Source organism: Cervus elaphus, chromosome 30 (assembly GCF_910594005.1).
Source record: "Cervus elaphus chromosome 30, mCerEla1.1, whole genome shotgun sequence".
Classification (NCBI taxonomy): Eukaryota; Metazoa; Chordata; class Mammalia; order Artiodactyla; family Cervidae; genus Cervus; species Cervus elaphus.
In genome coordinates this window covers 35,462,992-35,481,243 of record NC_057844.1, presented here as the reverse complement: position 1 = coordinate 35,481,243, position 18,252 = coordinate 35,462,992, and positions in this window count along the sequence as shown.

Here is an 18,252-nt window from a genome sequence, read left to right as displayed (position 1 = left end):
TTAATGTCCCCCTCTCATTTACGTCATGTCACAGGCACAGTTCACAACAAGATAGCACTAAAAATACAGAATAATAAAAGAGGTGAAAATGCAAGCTTTAAAATATCCATATCATTCTTTCAATAAATACGTATTGAGCAGCTGCTATATGACGTGAAACAGTGCTAAAGATGTAGTGGAGGAAAAGAAGTCAAATTCAGAGCTTGTTACTTAAATTCAGGCTGGGTTCTATGTCGACTGTTATATAAGCACGCAGTTTGGATCCCATTGGACTGGGGTGCCCACATGAGAAGGCAATTAGGACAATGTTCCATGAACTTCACCCATCTTCAACTATGTATCCAATTTACAGGAATATATAAGAACACAGTTAGATGCACCCCTGCTCAAGTCCTATTGTTTTAAGACAATGTTTTTTTTTTCCTTTTTTTCATATTCTTTTGCATTACGGTTTATCGCAGGATTGAATATAGCTCCATGTGCTATACATTAGGACCTTTTGCTAGCCATTCTATATATGTTTACATCTGCTAGACCCACCCTCTCACTCCACCCCTCTCCTACTCCACTGCTCCCCGAGGGCAGTGTTTTAAGAGAGTGTCCTTGAATTTGATGGTACAGATTCTTTCTGTAGATGATCTGCTCCTGGGTAGTAAATGGGTTTCTTCTGAAACAGAGACAGCCCCATTTTTCCTTCTGTGGGAAAATCCACAGGAAAACCCACCAGAATTTCAAAATGTTATCAGTTCCATATTTATGATATCTTTTAAGGATACCAGGACTCTGAAGGTACAAGAACCATGACGCTTTGGAACTACCTCATGTCCCATACATCCAACCTCACTGAAATATAAAGAAAGGGGCAGTAGAGAGAGGAGCATGGAAACATATACAACACCATGTGTGAAATAGATAGCCAGTGGGAATTTGCAGTATGACTCAGGGAACTCAAGCCGGTGCTCTGTAACAACCTAGAGCACTGGGATGAGGTGGAAGGTGGGAGGGAGGTTCAAGAAGGAGGAGACATACGTATACCTGTGGCTGATTCATGCTGATGAATGGCAGAAACCAGCACAATGTTGTAAAACAATTTAACCTCCAATTAAAAGTAAATAAAAGAGAAATATAAAGAGGTATCTAATAGCAGCTTTTATACCATAGAGATGAAATTACACTTTGTGGTTAGAGAGATAAAACTTCTCATTTTGTCTTCTCCAGAATTAAAAATATGTAGTTAATCCTTTTCTAGTTTAGGGGGCCCTGGCTTCCTGCTTTCCTGGGTCTTCCCTCTTCGTCCCATATTTGAAGAGTAGAGATGCTTCAGTGCCTGCTGCAGAGTAAATGGAACGAGTGGGATGTGGTGGGTGGCCTTTAGAATTTCTCTGGAGGAGTTTATGATGTGTTTGGTTTAGGGGATGAGGGCTAATTGAATTAGAGCAGCATTCATAGCAGGGCTTCCCTGGTGGCTCGGATGGTAAAGAATCCACTGCAATGCAGGAGACCCAGGTTGGATTCCTGGGTTGGGAAGATCCCCTGCAGAAGGGAATGGCAATCCACTCCAATATTCTTTCCTGGAGAATCCTATTGGCTATGGTCCGTGGGGTTGCAAAGAGTCAGACACGACTGAACAACTAACCAGCACCAACTACCACCAGGGGCATTCAAAGCAGAGCGTAGTGGCGAGGAGAGAGAGCGCCATCCTCAGGAGACACACGTGACCAGCCTTGAATGGAGAGAACCCGAGGGCAGAACAATTCCTTGACACAGACGTCCACCAGTGTGGTGCCATCCAGTGATCAATCTGAGTCCTGAAATGCTACTTTGGTGCTTGCCTGTGCTCGCTTAGTTCTGGCTGACTCTTTTCAACTCCACTGACCTTAGCCCACCAGGCTTCTCTGTCCATGGGGTTCTCCAGGCAAGAGTACTGAAGTGGGTTGCCATTTCCTACTCTAGGGGATCTTCCCAACCCAGGGATTGGACCTGGATTTCCTGCATTGGCAGGCAGATTCTTTACTGTGGGGCCACCAGGGAGGGTGAAAAATTTGGATTTCTTCTGATGATCTGCTTCCATGCTTCCTGTTCCCTCCTCCTGGTGTATTTCCTATTCAAGAAGGCTGGATTCTGCTGTTCTCATCTCAGAGCTTTCATTTGGTTTCAGATGCAAAACGCTCGCTTCTGTTAAAATGTGGATTATTAAGGGGAAGAGTCGTATCGGCAGTGCTTCTTGTCAAAGTACGTGAATTAATGTGCTTGAAAATAAGTCTAGTCACATTGAGTCCTCATCTGAGAACCACTGCCCTGTTCTGCATTCTACGTGGTCCTACACGTGTTGCCAAACACATCAACTCCTCGAAACAGTCAAACTGCGCTCCATCAGCTGCTCTGTATCCTAATTAGCTGGTTGCTATGGACACTTGGGTCATGGTTTTTTTTTTCAAATAGCAGGAGCTCAAATTATAGGAAAACTAAAACTAAAATAGAAAGAATAAATATTATTATTGTAGCTTGGATAAATAGAAGTTTTTTTTTTTTTATAGTCATAAGGTCACATTTGGTGCTTTAAATTTTTAAGCCATTTAAAATTGGTCAACTATTGAGTTTTATTCTTAGAGAAACTCATGATCTTTCAACATAATATGCACTGGATTATTTAGAATCTGGCCAAAATTTAAGTGAAGGGAAATTTTCAACTGAGACTCCTTAATTTATTCATCAAGCAAATATTGATATATTTGGGGGATTATAAAGCAGAACAGAATTGTTAAAACTTGTTTTCATATACAGTATGAATCTATATGGACTCACTTAGCTCTGCCTGCAGAAGGAAATGGTAAACCACCCCAGTATTCTTGCCTGGAGAATCCCATGGATGGAGGAGCCTGGCAAGTTACAGTCCATGTCGCAAAAAGTCAAACATGACTGAGCACCTAGCACTACTAGCGCCTACCTCTTGTAAAAATGTCATGAGTTCATCGTTGTAACTTTTCTTCTTGTTCCTTTATATAAAATATCACTTCTTTCTGGAGAAGAGGACTGGGATGTGGTTTAAAGCAGAGTGTCATCTGGTGCTTTATAATATAATAGATATTTGGGTCGCTTAGAGATCTTCTTTGGATTCCCATTCAACTGGATGTTTAGAATTGTTCTCAAAGGTATTCCTTCTTGGTTTACTTGGAATTGAAAAATGTCTCCAAAAAATGAAACATACATAAAGTCAGTATGATGTAACTTGGCATATATTTTGGGCACATTTTATAATGATTAGTCTATATTTGTAACTCAGAACAGTCGTTAAGTTTCCAAATTCTTGTGTGACTGTTTTTATCTCAGAAACATGTGATGGTTCATCATGAGGCTCTCTTACTGGGGAGCCACACCCAGTGGTTCTGAGTGCACTGAAGGGACTATATTAAGGAGTGTGTGACAGATGTATGAACAATTTATAAATACATTTGATTAGTAATTGCCCTCCAGAAAGGGTAAAGGAATAGACTAAAAAATCTCAGGATTCACAGAGCTTTGGGTGGAGTACACAGAAAGGTCTGATCCAGTCAGTGGTGGAGAGTAATTAGCCTTAGACTAAACACTGTTCCAGCTCTACCTAATATATTTTAAAAGAAACACCAAAAAGGATCAAACTATTTTAAAGTAAGCTTAATTTTATCCCAGAACAATGCTCAACAGTATCTATGGAAATAAAAAATATCAAGCAACCAGTAAGATAAAATACTTTCTGACCACAATGGAATCCAATTTAGCAGAAAGGTCTCTGGATAATCCATAAACACTGAAAACTAAGAAAACATAACTTCTAAATATTCTGACTTTGAACCCATGGTTCAAAGAAGTCAGATGTGAAACTATAAAGTAGTTTGAACTAAATGAAAATTAAAATGCAACAGCTCAAAAACTGTGGCACACTGCTAAGTTAATACTTAGGGGAAATTGATATTTACTAAATTCCTTTATTAGAAAAAGGAAGAAACGAAAGAAGAAAATCCTCAAACCAATGAACTCAACTTCCATCTTAAGAAACTAGAAAAAGAAGAGAAAGTTTGGCCTAAAGTGAGCAGGACAAAAGACATATAAAGATCAGAGTAGAAATGAATGAAATAGAAAACATAGAAACAACAGAAAAAAATTAATGAAACAAAAAACTGGTTCTTTGACAAGATCAATAAAATTAATATACCTTTAGCCAAACTGATCAGAGAAAAAAGTAAGAAGACACAAGTTATAGATATAAAAATGGAGAGGTCACATTACTAAAGATTCTATAGATGTTAAAATGAAATAAGGGAATACTAGGAACAATTGATGCCAAAGTTTAATGTTGAATAAATTAAAACATTTAAATTAGATGGACAAATTACCTGAGAAACATAAACTACAAAATACCAAGCTTACTCAGGAAGAAATAGATAACATGAATAGCCCTATTTTTACTAATAGGATTAATATTATTGCTATTAATATTTAAATGTGAAATATTATCTTTACTGACAGATATAGATACTCATATTAATTACAAAATTAATAAATGAATTTGCAGTTAATAACCTTCCCACAAATAAAACTCTAGACTCAGAAGCATCACTAGTAAATTCTACCAAATGTTTAAGGAGAAAGAATTATCACTTTAAGATAAATGCAGAAAATTGAAGAGAAGGAAATATTTAAAACTCATTTTATGAATTAAGTCAGAGAAGGACTTTACAAAAAGAGAAAATGACCGATCAATATCCATCATGAACATATGGATTTAAAACTTCTAAATATAATTTTAGTGAGTTGAATCCAAACTATTTTTTTTAAAAAGAAAAATAATGTGTCACGTCTAAAGTGGGACTTTATTTCAAGAATGCAGGGTTGACTTGCCAACTGAAAATCGGTGTAATTCAACTTATTACCAAGCAAAAAAGAAAAGCAAGTTATCATCTCAGTAAATTTAGAAATAGCATTTGACAAAATTAAAAATAATTCCTGACAAAACCCTCAGCAAGGTTGTTCACTCTTACCACTTCTGTTCAACATTGTCCTGGAGATCCTAAGCAGAAAGAAATGAATGACATCCAGATTGGAAAGTAAGAAGAACCATATATATATATTTTTTTTTACAGATGACATTACCATTTATGCAGAAGATTTGATGATATCTACAGAAAAGCCAGTAGAATTAAAAAACGAGTTTAGGTTGCAGGATGCAAGTTATTGATTAATCGCTAAATCGTGTTTGACTCTTTTGTGACCCCATGGATTGTAGCCTGCCAGTCTGTCCATGGGATTTCCCAGGCAAGTATACTGGAGTGGGTTGTCATTCCCTTCTCCAGGGGATCTTCCCAACCCAGGGATCGAACCTAGGTCTCCTGCATTGCAGGCAGATTCTTTACCACTGAGCCACCAGGCACTACAAAAACCAATTGCATTTCTACGTATTCTTAATGAACAATCAGATATTGAAATAGAAGTGACATTTGATAGGATACAAATATTTAGGGACAAATATGACAGAAGATATTCAAGATACCAGTTCACCACAGACTACAAAATGTGGCTGAGATAAAAGAAGTCAAATAAATGGAGAAATACACCATGTTTATGTGTTGTTAAGCTGTATATCTCCTTCATACTGGCCTATTGATCAGAGGTCACCTTAATCAAAATTTCACAGGATTTTTTTTTTTTTAGAAATTAAAGATTGATTCTATGATTCATATGGAAATAGAGAGGAGTGAGAATATCCAGAACAAGGAGCACAGTTGGAGTCCTGACTCCATGTGAACTCAAGGCTTATAAGGGTACAGTAACTGAGACTGTGCCGACCCATCACTGGAACAGAATACAAAGTCCATAAAAAGACCCACAAATTGGGAGACACCTCAACTTAAAAATTGTATTCGTTACCCTCTATCTTATGCTAAGAAGCTAATACTCATAAAGAAAATGTATTATAGCAGCAACATCACTGAAAAAGAGATCTGATGTGCTAAATTCACTACTTTTATCTCTATACGTCTAAAAAATTGACTGTATTTTTTTAGAGCAATTTTATGTTCAGAGATTTCCCATATACTACCCACCACCCCCACCATCCATACAACATCTTAACCACCGAATGTCCATAATTTCTGTTATAGTTCATTCTTGGTGTACGTTTTTGGGGTCTGGAAAATGTATAATGACACATGTCCATCATTATAGTAATAGTATCATACAGAGTATTTTCACTGTCCCAAAAATCTTCTGTCCTCCACCCCTCAATCCTTTAGAAACCACTGATCTTTTTGCTGTCTCCATAGTTTTGCTTTTTCCAGAGTGTCATACAGTTGAAATCATACAGAATGTAGCCCTTTCAGGTTACTTCTTTCACTCAGTAATATACACTTGAGATTTTTCCCAGTCTTTTCATGGCTTGATAGCTCATTTCATTTTAGTACTAAATAGTATTCCATTGCCTGGATGGACCTCAGCTTATTTATCCATCATCCACTGAAGGACATCTTGATTTTTTCCCCAGTTTTGTTAATTATGAATAAAGCTGCTATAAACATCCCTGTGCAGAGTTTTTGGTGAACCACAGTTTTCATTTCTTTTGGGTAAATATCAAGGAGTAAGATTGCTGGATCATATGGTAACAGTATGCTAAGTTTTGTAAGAAACTGTCAAACTGTCTTCCAAACTGCCTGTACTGTTTTAGATTCCTACTAGGAATGGATGAGGGTTCCTTTTGCTTCACATCCTTACCAGTCAAGATGACTAATTTTTGACAAAAACACAAAGGGAATTCAATGAAGAAAGGATAGCCTTTCAACAAATGGTATGAACAGTTGAATATATCATACACAAAAAATTCAATCCATACCTTGTTCCATATATAGAAATTAACTAAAAATGGACTATAAACCTAAACATCAAACCAAAAACTATGAAACTTCTAGAATCAAATAGGAAAAAAATATCTGTGAACTTAAATATTTCTCAGATACAACACAGGAAGAGCACAATCTCTTTCAAAGACACCATTAAGAGAATGAAGAGAAAAGCCACAGACTGACAGAACATAACATCTTCATGTTATGTCCACACTTACCTGCCCAAGGATCTAGAGCTAGAATGTGTAAAGAATTCTTGAAACTCAGTAAAGTGGGCAAAATATTTAAATGGTCACTTCTCCAAGGATTATGCAAATGGAAAATAATTACCTAAAAAGATATTCAACATCATTGCTCTTTAGGGAGATGGGAGATGAAACTGCATTGAGATACCATTACATACTTATTAAAAGGGCTAAAATTTTAAAAACTTGACCCTTCTAAGTGTTGGTGAGGATTCGGAGGAACTGGAATGCTTGTACTATGTGATCCAGACATTCCACTTCTATGTATGTACCCAACAGAAAAAAACATATGCAGCTGTTAAGGTAATAGCCAAGTACAGGGAAAAACCCCAAATGTATTAGATATGCTCCAGGGAAGTGAATTAACTCTGGTATGTCTGTACAATGGAGTACCGCTCCACAATAAAGACGAGTGGATTATTGAAACATGTCACAGCACGGATGAATCTCAAAATAATTGAGCTGAATAAAAGAAACTAGACAAAAAAGTAGATGGTATGTGTTTCTATTTGAATAAAATTCTAGAAAATTAAATCTAAATGTGAAGTTATAGGAAGTAGATGGTGGTTTCCTGGGGAAGAGCAGGGCCAGCAGAAGTGGGAAGAGGGGGCAGTGAGGAGACCTTGGGGTGATGGGTTTGGTAATGATCTTGATTTACTGTCTGGAGAGACATGTCAAACCTCACATTCTACATTTCTGTACAGTTTGTTGTATGGCCATTATACAGCAGGGAAAAAATAAAAAGTATTATGTAAAATATTTTACATATTTATATAAACAGCCATCATGTAGTTGACATGAGATGATGGCGGTAGTGTAATCCTGGAGCATCAGTCAGCCCGCTTCCTGACAACCACAGCCTCAAGTCCTCCGTCGAGGAGATCCTCACGTCTGCTGAACAGCAGGACAAAGAACACCCAGAGGAAGGGAAACTATGACAATATTTGTCCCTGATCACCATTTTCTAAAACCCAGCTCCTTGGACTTGAGTGATCTGCCAGAGACAGGAAGGTGAGTCTGGGGCGGGAAAGAGCAACTCATTACCGGTGGTGGTCCAGGGAGCCCTCCACCCCAGCCCCAAACCACATTGTACACTGTTTGCAGGAGAGAGAGGCTTGACTTACAACCTCCTGTGAAGGAGACCTGTGAGCAAAATGAAAGAACAACAGCAAGAAAATCAAGACATGCATGTGGTGACATATAGAATACCTTTCTGGGCTTGCTTTGTAATGATTCGTTCTGTATTTTTAGTTCAGAACTAAAGGAGTTAAGTTTCAGAATTCCTGTTTAGCTGTTTTTATCTCGTGACAACTTGTCATGGGGCTAAATCGGGAGCCACACCCGATGGTTCTGAGCACACTCAGGGGACTATATTAAGGAGCATGTGACAAATGTACGAACAATTTATAAAACCATTCGATCAGTTACTTACTGCTCTCTGGACAGGGGCTAAGCGTTTGAAGCAAACGAGAATGCAGACGATGCTGTGAAGTTCACTAGAGATTAGAGGGAAGAAATAACACAACATGTAACACAGTGACTGACTCACCCGTTCTTAGGACTGTAGGACTTTATACTGAAGATAGGACATGAACGTCAAGACTGTATACAGGTTTGCAGATTAATGGTCTGAAAACAAGTTTTTGTAAGGCAGAAGAGAATCAAAGCCTCGTTTCTGTTTTCTACACAACTAGGATGAGAACTTTATATTTGGAGGACAGCAAATAAACCAGCTATGGTTGTCTTGATGGAAATCAGGCCATGTTGTGCCTACACTCTACTGGACTTCAACATGACACGTACACACTGTGTTGTTTATAGAAGGATGGAACCTGTTGAAGTAGTAATCGTTTATACTCCTGTTAATTCACACATATGATACCAGCTTACAAACAGTATTTATTTGCATCTTCTCATGGGATGGAAGGTCAATGAGGCTGATTGAAGTTTTTAAATCGTGGAAGTTGCATGAGTGTCATTATTCATTTATTAAATACCCACTCTCTACCAAGTCAGTTAGCACAGTGTTTACAAATGTAAGCTTTGTGGTCTGGTGGTCTGGGTTTGAATCCCGTATCCATGGTTTCTTCTAACTTTGTGGCCTGGGACACACCATGTTCCTCAGTGTGTTTTTGCGTGGCCCTTCATCCCTGCCTCTGAGGGGACTATTGTCAGGATGGGGTAAGTGAGGTTTGTAAAGCATGTTGCATAGATCTTAACAACCGTATAGGCCCACAGCAGCTGTGGCTCTCCTTCCACACCTCAAATTTGGATCCTTGAAATCACACCATCATGGCTGTCTCAGAGAAAACACACTAGCTGATTCACGGCAGTCCTGGGATCACACTTGGGCTCTCTGACCTTGGCCTCAGCTTCTTTCCCCCGTCTTGAATCAACAGTGGAGAGATGGGTCCACTTGAGCTTTAGGTTTTGGAAACTCCCACCTAGCATTTTCCTTCAATCATGCTGGACTCCATGTGTACTTCCTGACTCTGCCTGGGCAGCTGGAACACCACGTTTAGCCAGCATGTCTCGGACTGCAAAGCAGAGGGCAAGTGTGGCTTCACCTACTTTGACCATGTTCCAGGGAAGTGGGGCCATGGCCCGGAAGTAGCTTTTTTTTTCTTCTTTGAATTGGAAACAAACGGGACTTAGGGATGTGAAGTGAGTTGATTTGGTTCAGTTTCCACTGGGAGTGAGGGACAGTCTTCCTTAGTAGACCAGCGATCCAGTTTTCACTGTACGTGTCCCGATAACATACCCCCTCTTCAGTTTTCTGAATTGGTTATCGTGTCTCCATGCAGAGGATACCTGGCAGGTAGTGGTCCAGTAGCTCTGAGGGGTAACTGCTGGGACTGCCATGTTGCTGGGCCCGATGGGGGAGGACCACAGGCTGAGATTCATGGTCAACATGTTCAACAACGTGCTTCCCTCCTTTCAGCCACCCAGCTGGAGACTCAATTCCCAACCTCCCTTGCAGAGGGCTTGACCACCTGATTAATTTATAGCAATAGATGAGAGTAGAAGAGATCTTACGGTATTTCTAGAGCTGGCCTCAAACACTACACATCACTCCCCCTTCCCACATGACCCTGAGACTCAACTTTGACCTTGTAGACAAGCCCAATGCCCAAGGGGCTGGAGGGATAGTTCCTTGAACATCCTCCTTTGGACTGTTCCTCCTCTGGGCTTCCCAGGTGGCTCAGTGGTAAAGAACCTGCTTGCTAATGCAGGAGATGCAGGAGACATGGGTTTGATCCCTGGATCAGGAAGATCCCCTGAAGAAGGAAATGGCAACCTGCTCTGGTATTCTTGCCAAGGAAATCCCTTGTGCAGGAGAGCCCGGCAGTCTGTAGTCCATGGGGTCATAAAGAGTTGGACACATGCATGTACGTATACTCTGGGCTGTTCAGAACTAGCAGGGACACCAGGGACCACGTCTTGTTCCGTCCTCTTCCACCTCTGCCTCCCCAATAGGTCAGGGTTCTTAGTTTTCCATCTCTAGCACCTTTCTCCTGGGTCACTTAAGTGGGTAACAAATTCTAAAGACAAAACCAGAAAATAGCCCATCAGCTGTGCTATGTTCATGGAGTGAGAACGTGTTTCACAGAAAATGACTTTGCCATCTTTGGTGATTCTGCTGTTTATTTTCTGCCCCAGAAACTACTTGTTTGAACAAAATCACCTCGTTATTTACTCGTGGCTATGTATATCACTAGGCTTCCTCCCTGGTTTGGAATTTGGTGGCTTATTGCTGGGGGCTGTATCTGCATTTTAGAAATGACTTTTGAAACCATTTCAGAGATTATCCAGAGAAGACCAAAAATCTGTGTAAGGAGTCCAGTAGTACGAAAAGTGTGATGGTGGAGGTGCAGGGAACTGTCTTATTATTATACCTGCTGAACATAATAACAGCTGAGCTCAGAAGACTCTGTAGCTCTTTATCACCCCAATTTCAAAAGGTGCACAAACCACATTCTCCCACCTGTGAGCATTGTCTCAAAGGTGCCACCTCCGCCTGCATTCAGGACAAAACTTGTGAGTCCTTGTCCCCACCCCTCCCCGCCCCCACCCTACTTCTCAATATCACCAAATCCTACTGATTTACCTCCAGGACAGCTCCTTCTCTCCAGCCCGTCCAGCATGCTGCCAGTGGGTCCCCTCCATCTGTAGGGCAGATCCCTCATGACCCCTCCCTCCATCCTTTGTGGAGCTGTGGGAGTTGTATAGCCCTGCCACTCCCCGGCCCTGGCCTGCTGTGTTCTAGAACATTCTAGAGTTTGGGAAGGGTACTCAGCACATGCACCCCACATTAGGGAACACCCCAGCGGGGTCTGATGTGTCACCTCAAGTTCCAAAGTGTTAATATTTCTGTTCAGAACAATCGATCAAAGTGGACAAAGTCTTTATGTAGCTTCAGATCCATGGAGGTCGGACTGTGTGGCCTTAAGTTCTAACTTTGTCCCCCAAAGTGTTGACCCCTTGCTCTGAATATCTATTGTGTTTCTCTGATCCGCTTGCTCCACTTCAGAGCAGATTCTAGCAGGATCTCCTAGCTTCCCCGCCACCCTCCCCCCCAACCCCCCACAGCAAACTCAGCTGTTTCTGGTCCCTCCTCCCTGGGCTGACCTCACCCAGCTCAGATGCCTCCTCCTCCGGTGTCCTGCGCTCAGTACCTTGTGTTGACATGGTGGGTTGTGTGACCCCCGGGCTCCTGAGTCATGTTGGGCTCTGTCCACAGCACCCCCCATCCCACAACCCCCATGCATCTGGGCCCTGGGGGCAGCAACTGCTTTGAGGACTCAGTTGAGAAATGACTCCCCCCACTGCTTTCTCCCTGGAATGTATTTACTGTTTTATTGTGGGTGTTAATGGGGAATCAGGATTCCATAGATGGACTTTGGGCTTTGAAGTTGACTTTTCCAGAAACAAATGTATGCATCAAGGGCTGTCTGGACTTTGACTCCAAATTTCATAACTATGGCTCATCAGCGTTGGCTAAGTTGACAGGGAAAATCCCGTGCTCGCCACGGATCTCGGCAAACCGGTGCCGGTAGCTTTGTCATACGAGCTGCTGCAGAGGAGTCTGGGGTGTGGGAGGGGACCCCAGGAGGCGGCCCAGAGGAGCAGGAGGCTCGGCAGGTGGCCTGTGCGGTTTCAGTCTTGAGTTGTTTAACTTAAACCTGCAGTGTCTGCCTTTCCACTGGTTCACTCTTTTGTTTTAGTTGATTAGAGAGGCTTTGAGGTTTTCCGTGGGAGACTGTCCTTCTCACGTGGCTGCACTCTGAGAGGCGCTTTCAGGGTGGAGAGAAGGATCTGGGTGTACTTAGCGTTCTGGAGCCTGTGCACAAGCACAGGGGCACACAGGAGCTGGTTTGCGAAAAGAAATTGAGAATTGTTGAAATGTAAGATTTTTAAAAGAAATTTTTATTGAAGTGTTTTAGTTGATTTATCATGCTGTGCTAATTCCCTCTGTACAGTAAAGTGACTCAGTTATTCATATGTGTTCTTTTTCATGTTCTTTTCCATTATGGTTTATGACAGGATATTGAAGACAGCTCCCTGTGCTATGAAGTAGGACCTTGTTTATCCATCCTATAGGAAATATAGGATGTTTAATGGCCCTTCTAACCTTAAAATTCTTACAATCCATAGCAATGAGCCTGCTAGGTCTTTGGTCTTTGGTGTTTTACCATGACTGCTACCTCGTGTCATTTTTGGTAATAAATGCTTTATTTACTTCTTTGCAGCCCGGTCATCTGCTCTGTCTTTCACTTGGCTGATATTTATGGGATGAGGACCACGAGGTGGGCGTTGCCTCAGGTGCTGGGGATTTACTGGTGAGCAAACCTGGTGTGTTTCCACTCTGCCGAGCTTGCGGTCTGTTGGGGACAGGAGGTGACAGCCACGGGCTCTAGCAGTTGGGTTAGGAGTCATGCAGGGTGGACCGGAAACCAGTAGATTGGGAAAGCAGGATTTCCTCCTGCTGGGTTGGAACAGTACTCCTCAGTGTCTTTAATTTCTCTCTCTCTCTGTGTCTTCAAAAGAAGCCCACACAGCTCTCCGAACGCCCTTCATAAATTGTCCTCTCCGGCGGGCTACCCTCCTTCTGCTGAGCCTCCTGGTACCGGCCGAAGCGTCTGCCCCGCTGTTTACATGCCTTCATTATTTATAGGCTGCTACGATTCCCTGCCTCCTCAGCAGTCACCACCCAGACGTGCTGTACATAGTTAGTTATTTTAATCTTTCCCAGTAAATCACGGCTCCCTACCACCCCATTGCTTTTATTACTGGGCTCGGTACTCCCTTCAGCTTTCCTGCATCTTTATGGTATTGAAGTGCCCGGAATTTCATGTAATTTTTCCAGGTGGGGTTTGGAGAAGGCTATTAACGAGGGACTCTCACCTCTGTTCTCTGCTGATGAAACCACTGGGAACAAAGCCCAAACCTGCATTAGCCCTTTAGCTGCTGTATCAGCTTTACTAACCCATATCTCATTTTCTCTTCACCGTCACTCTGCCTTGGCGGGGCTGGCTGAGCCCACGATGCTCTCACTAACTTGACGCTTTCTGTCAGGCCTCAGCACTGGCAGGCGGAGGAGGGAAGAGGGGGCAGAGCCCCCGAGAGCAGGTGTCATAGCACGGTGAGTGGCGGTGACCATGCCTGCCCCAGGGAGAGTGACGGCGTGCAGGCTGGGACTGCTGCAGGCCTTGTGTGTCTTATATTTGAGGCTTGTAGCATGTTGGCCTGGAGGCTGAGGAACAGGCCCAGAGATGCTGGGGAAGTAGCAGGAAGCCACCCAGCTCCAGGTAAGCCAGCTGGTTTGAGTCGGAGCTGCGGGACTGCAAAGCCTTTGCTCTCTCGAACCAGTATGTCTCATGAGGGGACTCAGGGCAGGCGGGGTGATGCTGGGTACCGGGGCCAGGGCTGGACTCATGTCCACTCCCCAAGTTATGCACTGAGGTGGCCCTGCTCCAGCCTGTTCCTCGTCCTCACGGAGTGTGGAGGAGAGAGGACCACTGAAATCTGTAAGCAGGTGAGTGGAAGTTAAGTTCCTGGCTGCAGTGGACACTCAGAAAGCATCGTCATGCCTCCCCTCTCCACTCCATCACCTGGAGAGCAGAGTCAGGACACAAAGCCCAGCCAGACATTTCAGAACCGTCATCTGAAGACGAGAACCAGCCACCCTCTGAGGCCGTCTCTAAAGGAACTCGACCTGCAGTGTCTTAACGGCCCGTCGCCAACCTCAGTAGTGCCACCGCTGCTCAACACTTTGCTTCTGTTTCCTCCTCCTTTTCAGGTCAAAGTTGAAATGGAGTAACTGGACTTTATTTCTCCTGATGCATATGTAAACCCTGATCATGAGTCAATGAACTGTGGATTTTGATGTGTTTCGTGTGCAGAGTCCCTGCTCTGGAGCCATGGCTATGGTGGAAGAGCTCACTGGCTGCCTCTCCCTCCGCCCGTCAGTCCTCAAAGGCTCACTTGCAGGACAGCCTGGTGTACATGGCAAAGGCCTGACCATTGGGCTTATGCAGATCTGAGGCCCAGGCAGTGTCATTATTTAGTTTATAAAACAGGGCAAGTCATTTAATTTATTAGAACCTATTTTCTTTCCTCATCTTTAGGATTTCTGCCCATGTGTTGCAAGGGGTGAATATGGTCATAGTCCTGCTTGGTAGGCTTGATTTGGTGTCCTGGCATCTGCTCCACACGTGTTGGCCTTCACTTCTGCTCGTCTCTACCTCTTATTTCCTGTGAAAGCCCATGAGCATGTGTGGATTGCCAGGTGACCCACATGACAGTGAATACTTCTAAGTTTCTGCTGTACGTTCAGAACTATATGATGCATAGTATCCACCCCGCCACCAGCATGACCATTACCGCCACCGCCACCATTGTCATCACCATCACCACCATCATCATCACTGTTTTCACCATCACCACCACCATTGTCACCACCATCAGCATCAGCGTCAGCATCATCATCCCATCATCATCACCACCACAACCGCCACCATCACTACCACCACCATCACCACCACCACCATCAGTAGTTTCACCATCACCACCGTCATCATCACCACCACCACCATCACCACCATCAGTATCACCATCAGTATTTTCACCGTCACCACCACCACCATCACTACCACCATCACTATTTTCACCATCATCACCATCAGCATCACTCTTACCATCATCATCATCACCACCATCAACATCAACACTATCATCACCATCATCACCACCACCACCATCATCACCATTACCATCAGTATTTTCACCATCACCACCACCACCATCAGCATTAGCATCACCATCACTACCACCATCACTGTTTTCACCATCATCACCATCAGCATCACTATTACCATCATCATCACCACCACCATCAGCATCACCACTGTCATCAGTATCACCATCACTATTTTCACCGTCATCACCATCATCGTCATCACCACCATTGTCACCACCACCACCATCACCACCAGCATCACCAGCTCTGCCATCACTGCCTCCACCAGTGTTTACTGAGCACACGTGGTGTGCCAGGCACTAAGCCAAGCCCTTTGCAGACATGCTCTCATTTATTCTTCAAAATTACCCTTTCAAGTAGTTGCTACTGTTATTCCAGTTTTGAAAACAAGAATACTGATGCTTGGAGAGGTTAAGTGTCAATACCTTAGTCAAGGCCATATAGGACTTGAGAGATAAAAAAGACACATGAGGCATGAGCCCTGCCCTGAGGAAGTATATGAACTGCTGTGAGGCAAAACAAAAGCAAAATGAGTGACCTTGGGGGACTGTCTGTAGTAAGTGCCAAATGGCATAGTTCAGGCTGGAAATGCTGCAGATGCTCAGGGAGCAGGGCTAGTGAAGGTCACTGCGTGTGTACAGTTCTTTGTTTTATGAATTAATTTTAAGGGAATTCAGCTTGCCCTCAGGACTGTATGGATGCATGTGGGAAATAAGACTCTTAGCCATTCAGACTCCACAAGAAGTCAGGAAATGCTCTGCTCACAGGGCTCTAAAGGAAGACAGAAACTGACTTAGACCTGGACCCACAGAAACTGGGCTCGGGAGGCTGCACTGGACCCGAGTCTGCTCTGGTAACAGGGTGGCCTCGTGGCCTGGCAGCTATAGAACTTCTGGCTCCTTCTCTGAGGCTCTGCTGTTAAGGAAACATGACCATTTGCTCCTAGAGTACTCTCTCTCTCTCTTCTGTCCAGATTTCCAAGAGCAGGCTCTCATGCCCTGCCTAGTCCTCATCATCCTTCTTTAAGCTGAACCTTTGTACCTGCCCAGCAAACTCATTGGCCACTGGCCAGCCTAGGACTGTGGACATCAGTTAGGAGTCGATCCTCAATCTGGTCAGCTTCAGCCAGAGTCTCTCAGTCCTATAGATGCAGAGCCAGTCATCTAGGCAGCAGGACCCCCAGGAGGGCTGTGTCACAGGACTGGTTCACACAGGCATCTGTCACAGGAGCTCTGGTGTGGCCATCACTGTCACCTTCACTGGCCTGGCCTGGTGATGGCAGCCTCTGAGGATGTATGGAGCCCAGAGGGAAGGATCTTTAAAAGAGATACAGAGGGAGGGTTGGAGTGAGCTCTTGGTGGCTGAGGACACAGGAGAGGACCAGCCACATCTTCCCTCTCAGGGGCCTTATGAATCAAGCAGCAACATTTGGATAGCAGGTCTGAGGCCCTAGGGAGCCACTCAGGATGTTAGAAAACAGTGTTGAAGAAGCACCAGTGTGGCTGGACACTGAAGCCCTGAGTCGGGGGTTCCTGTCATCAGGTGTTAACCCTCTTCTGGGAGTGCAACCAGAGACAGGAAGACAGAAATTCCTTACCAGGGAGATCCTAGTTTTTGGCTGAGGCACCTTTTAGGATTTCTGGCCCCTTTGCAGACTCAGGCAATTAGCATGCTCACATGACCCTCTGTTTATAAGGTAACTCACACAGTCTGGTTTGAACAACAGCAAAAGACCTAAATGAACTCAAATCATAGAGTAGGTTGGTAATGAGTCACAAGATGTTTTAAAAATAGCTATTTTGTTTACTGAGTCCACCTGCTTGCTAGATTCCTGAACCAAACTTCCATACCTCTTGCTCTCATATTTTCTCCCCTGTATTTTCTGTTTTAAGACTTTTTGAGAACTCCCCTCTCAGTGTCTGCCGAGGCCACCTTGATTCTTATTCTTTAATTTTTCTGTCTTCTTACATGCTGCTGCAGGAACACACCCAGCTCTTGACCTGTTGCTCTGTGGTCCCTCAAGCCAGCATGCATAAGAGAGTGTGATTAACGTTTATTCAAGAAAAAGCTTCTGAGTCTGAAAGCTTCCTTAGGAAACAAGACTTGGAGACAGAACTAACAGACAACACCCCACGATGCTTGTGCTTCCTCTGAACTAACAAGAACTATTTGATTTTCCATTGTGTGTTGAACACATTCAGCATATTACAAAAAAATGTGAGATGCTGCTGATTAGAAAATCCACCATTATTTAATGTACTGCTATGAAATAAATATACTGCTGATTAAGTGAAGACATCATGAACCTTTGTAAAATAGCCCTTGATTAGAGTTGTGAAAAATGAATGTGTTAAAAATAGATGTGAAAAATAGTCCATTTGAGACTCTGTGCATTACAATGGGTCACAAAAATCTCTTGAGTCATGTGTTCAAATGGGAAGAAAACCAGTGGGGGCCTTAATTCTAGGCCAAACCCTAACCTTAACCCTAACCTGAATGCTATCTATCTCCACAGCCAATCTAGTCTTAACTAAATTTCATCCTAACCTGAATGCTACCTAACCCTGCAGCTAACCTAGTCTTAACCCAAGATTACCTCCTCTACTTGCCCACTCCTCTGCTTACTCAATTCTTTGAATATCATAGTAGAAACTGTTCATGTTTGAGATGATTTCTCAGCTGCCTTATCTTAGGCTTCCATGAACAAAATACCAGAGAATGGATGGCCTAAACAATAAGCATTTATTTCTCACAGTTTTGAAGACTGGGAGTCCAGGGTCAAGGTGCCAGCAGATGGGAGTCTGGGAGCCAATTGACCTCTGACCTCTGGTTCTCACCATGTCCTCACGTGGCAGAGAGAGCAAAGGGGGACAAG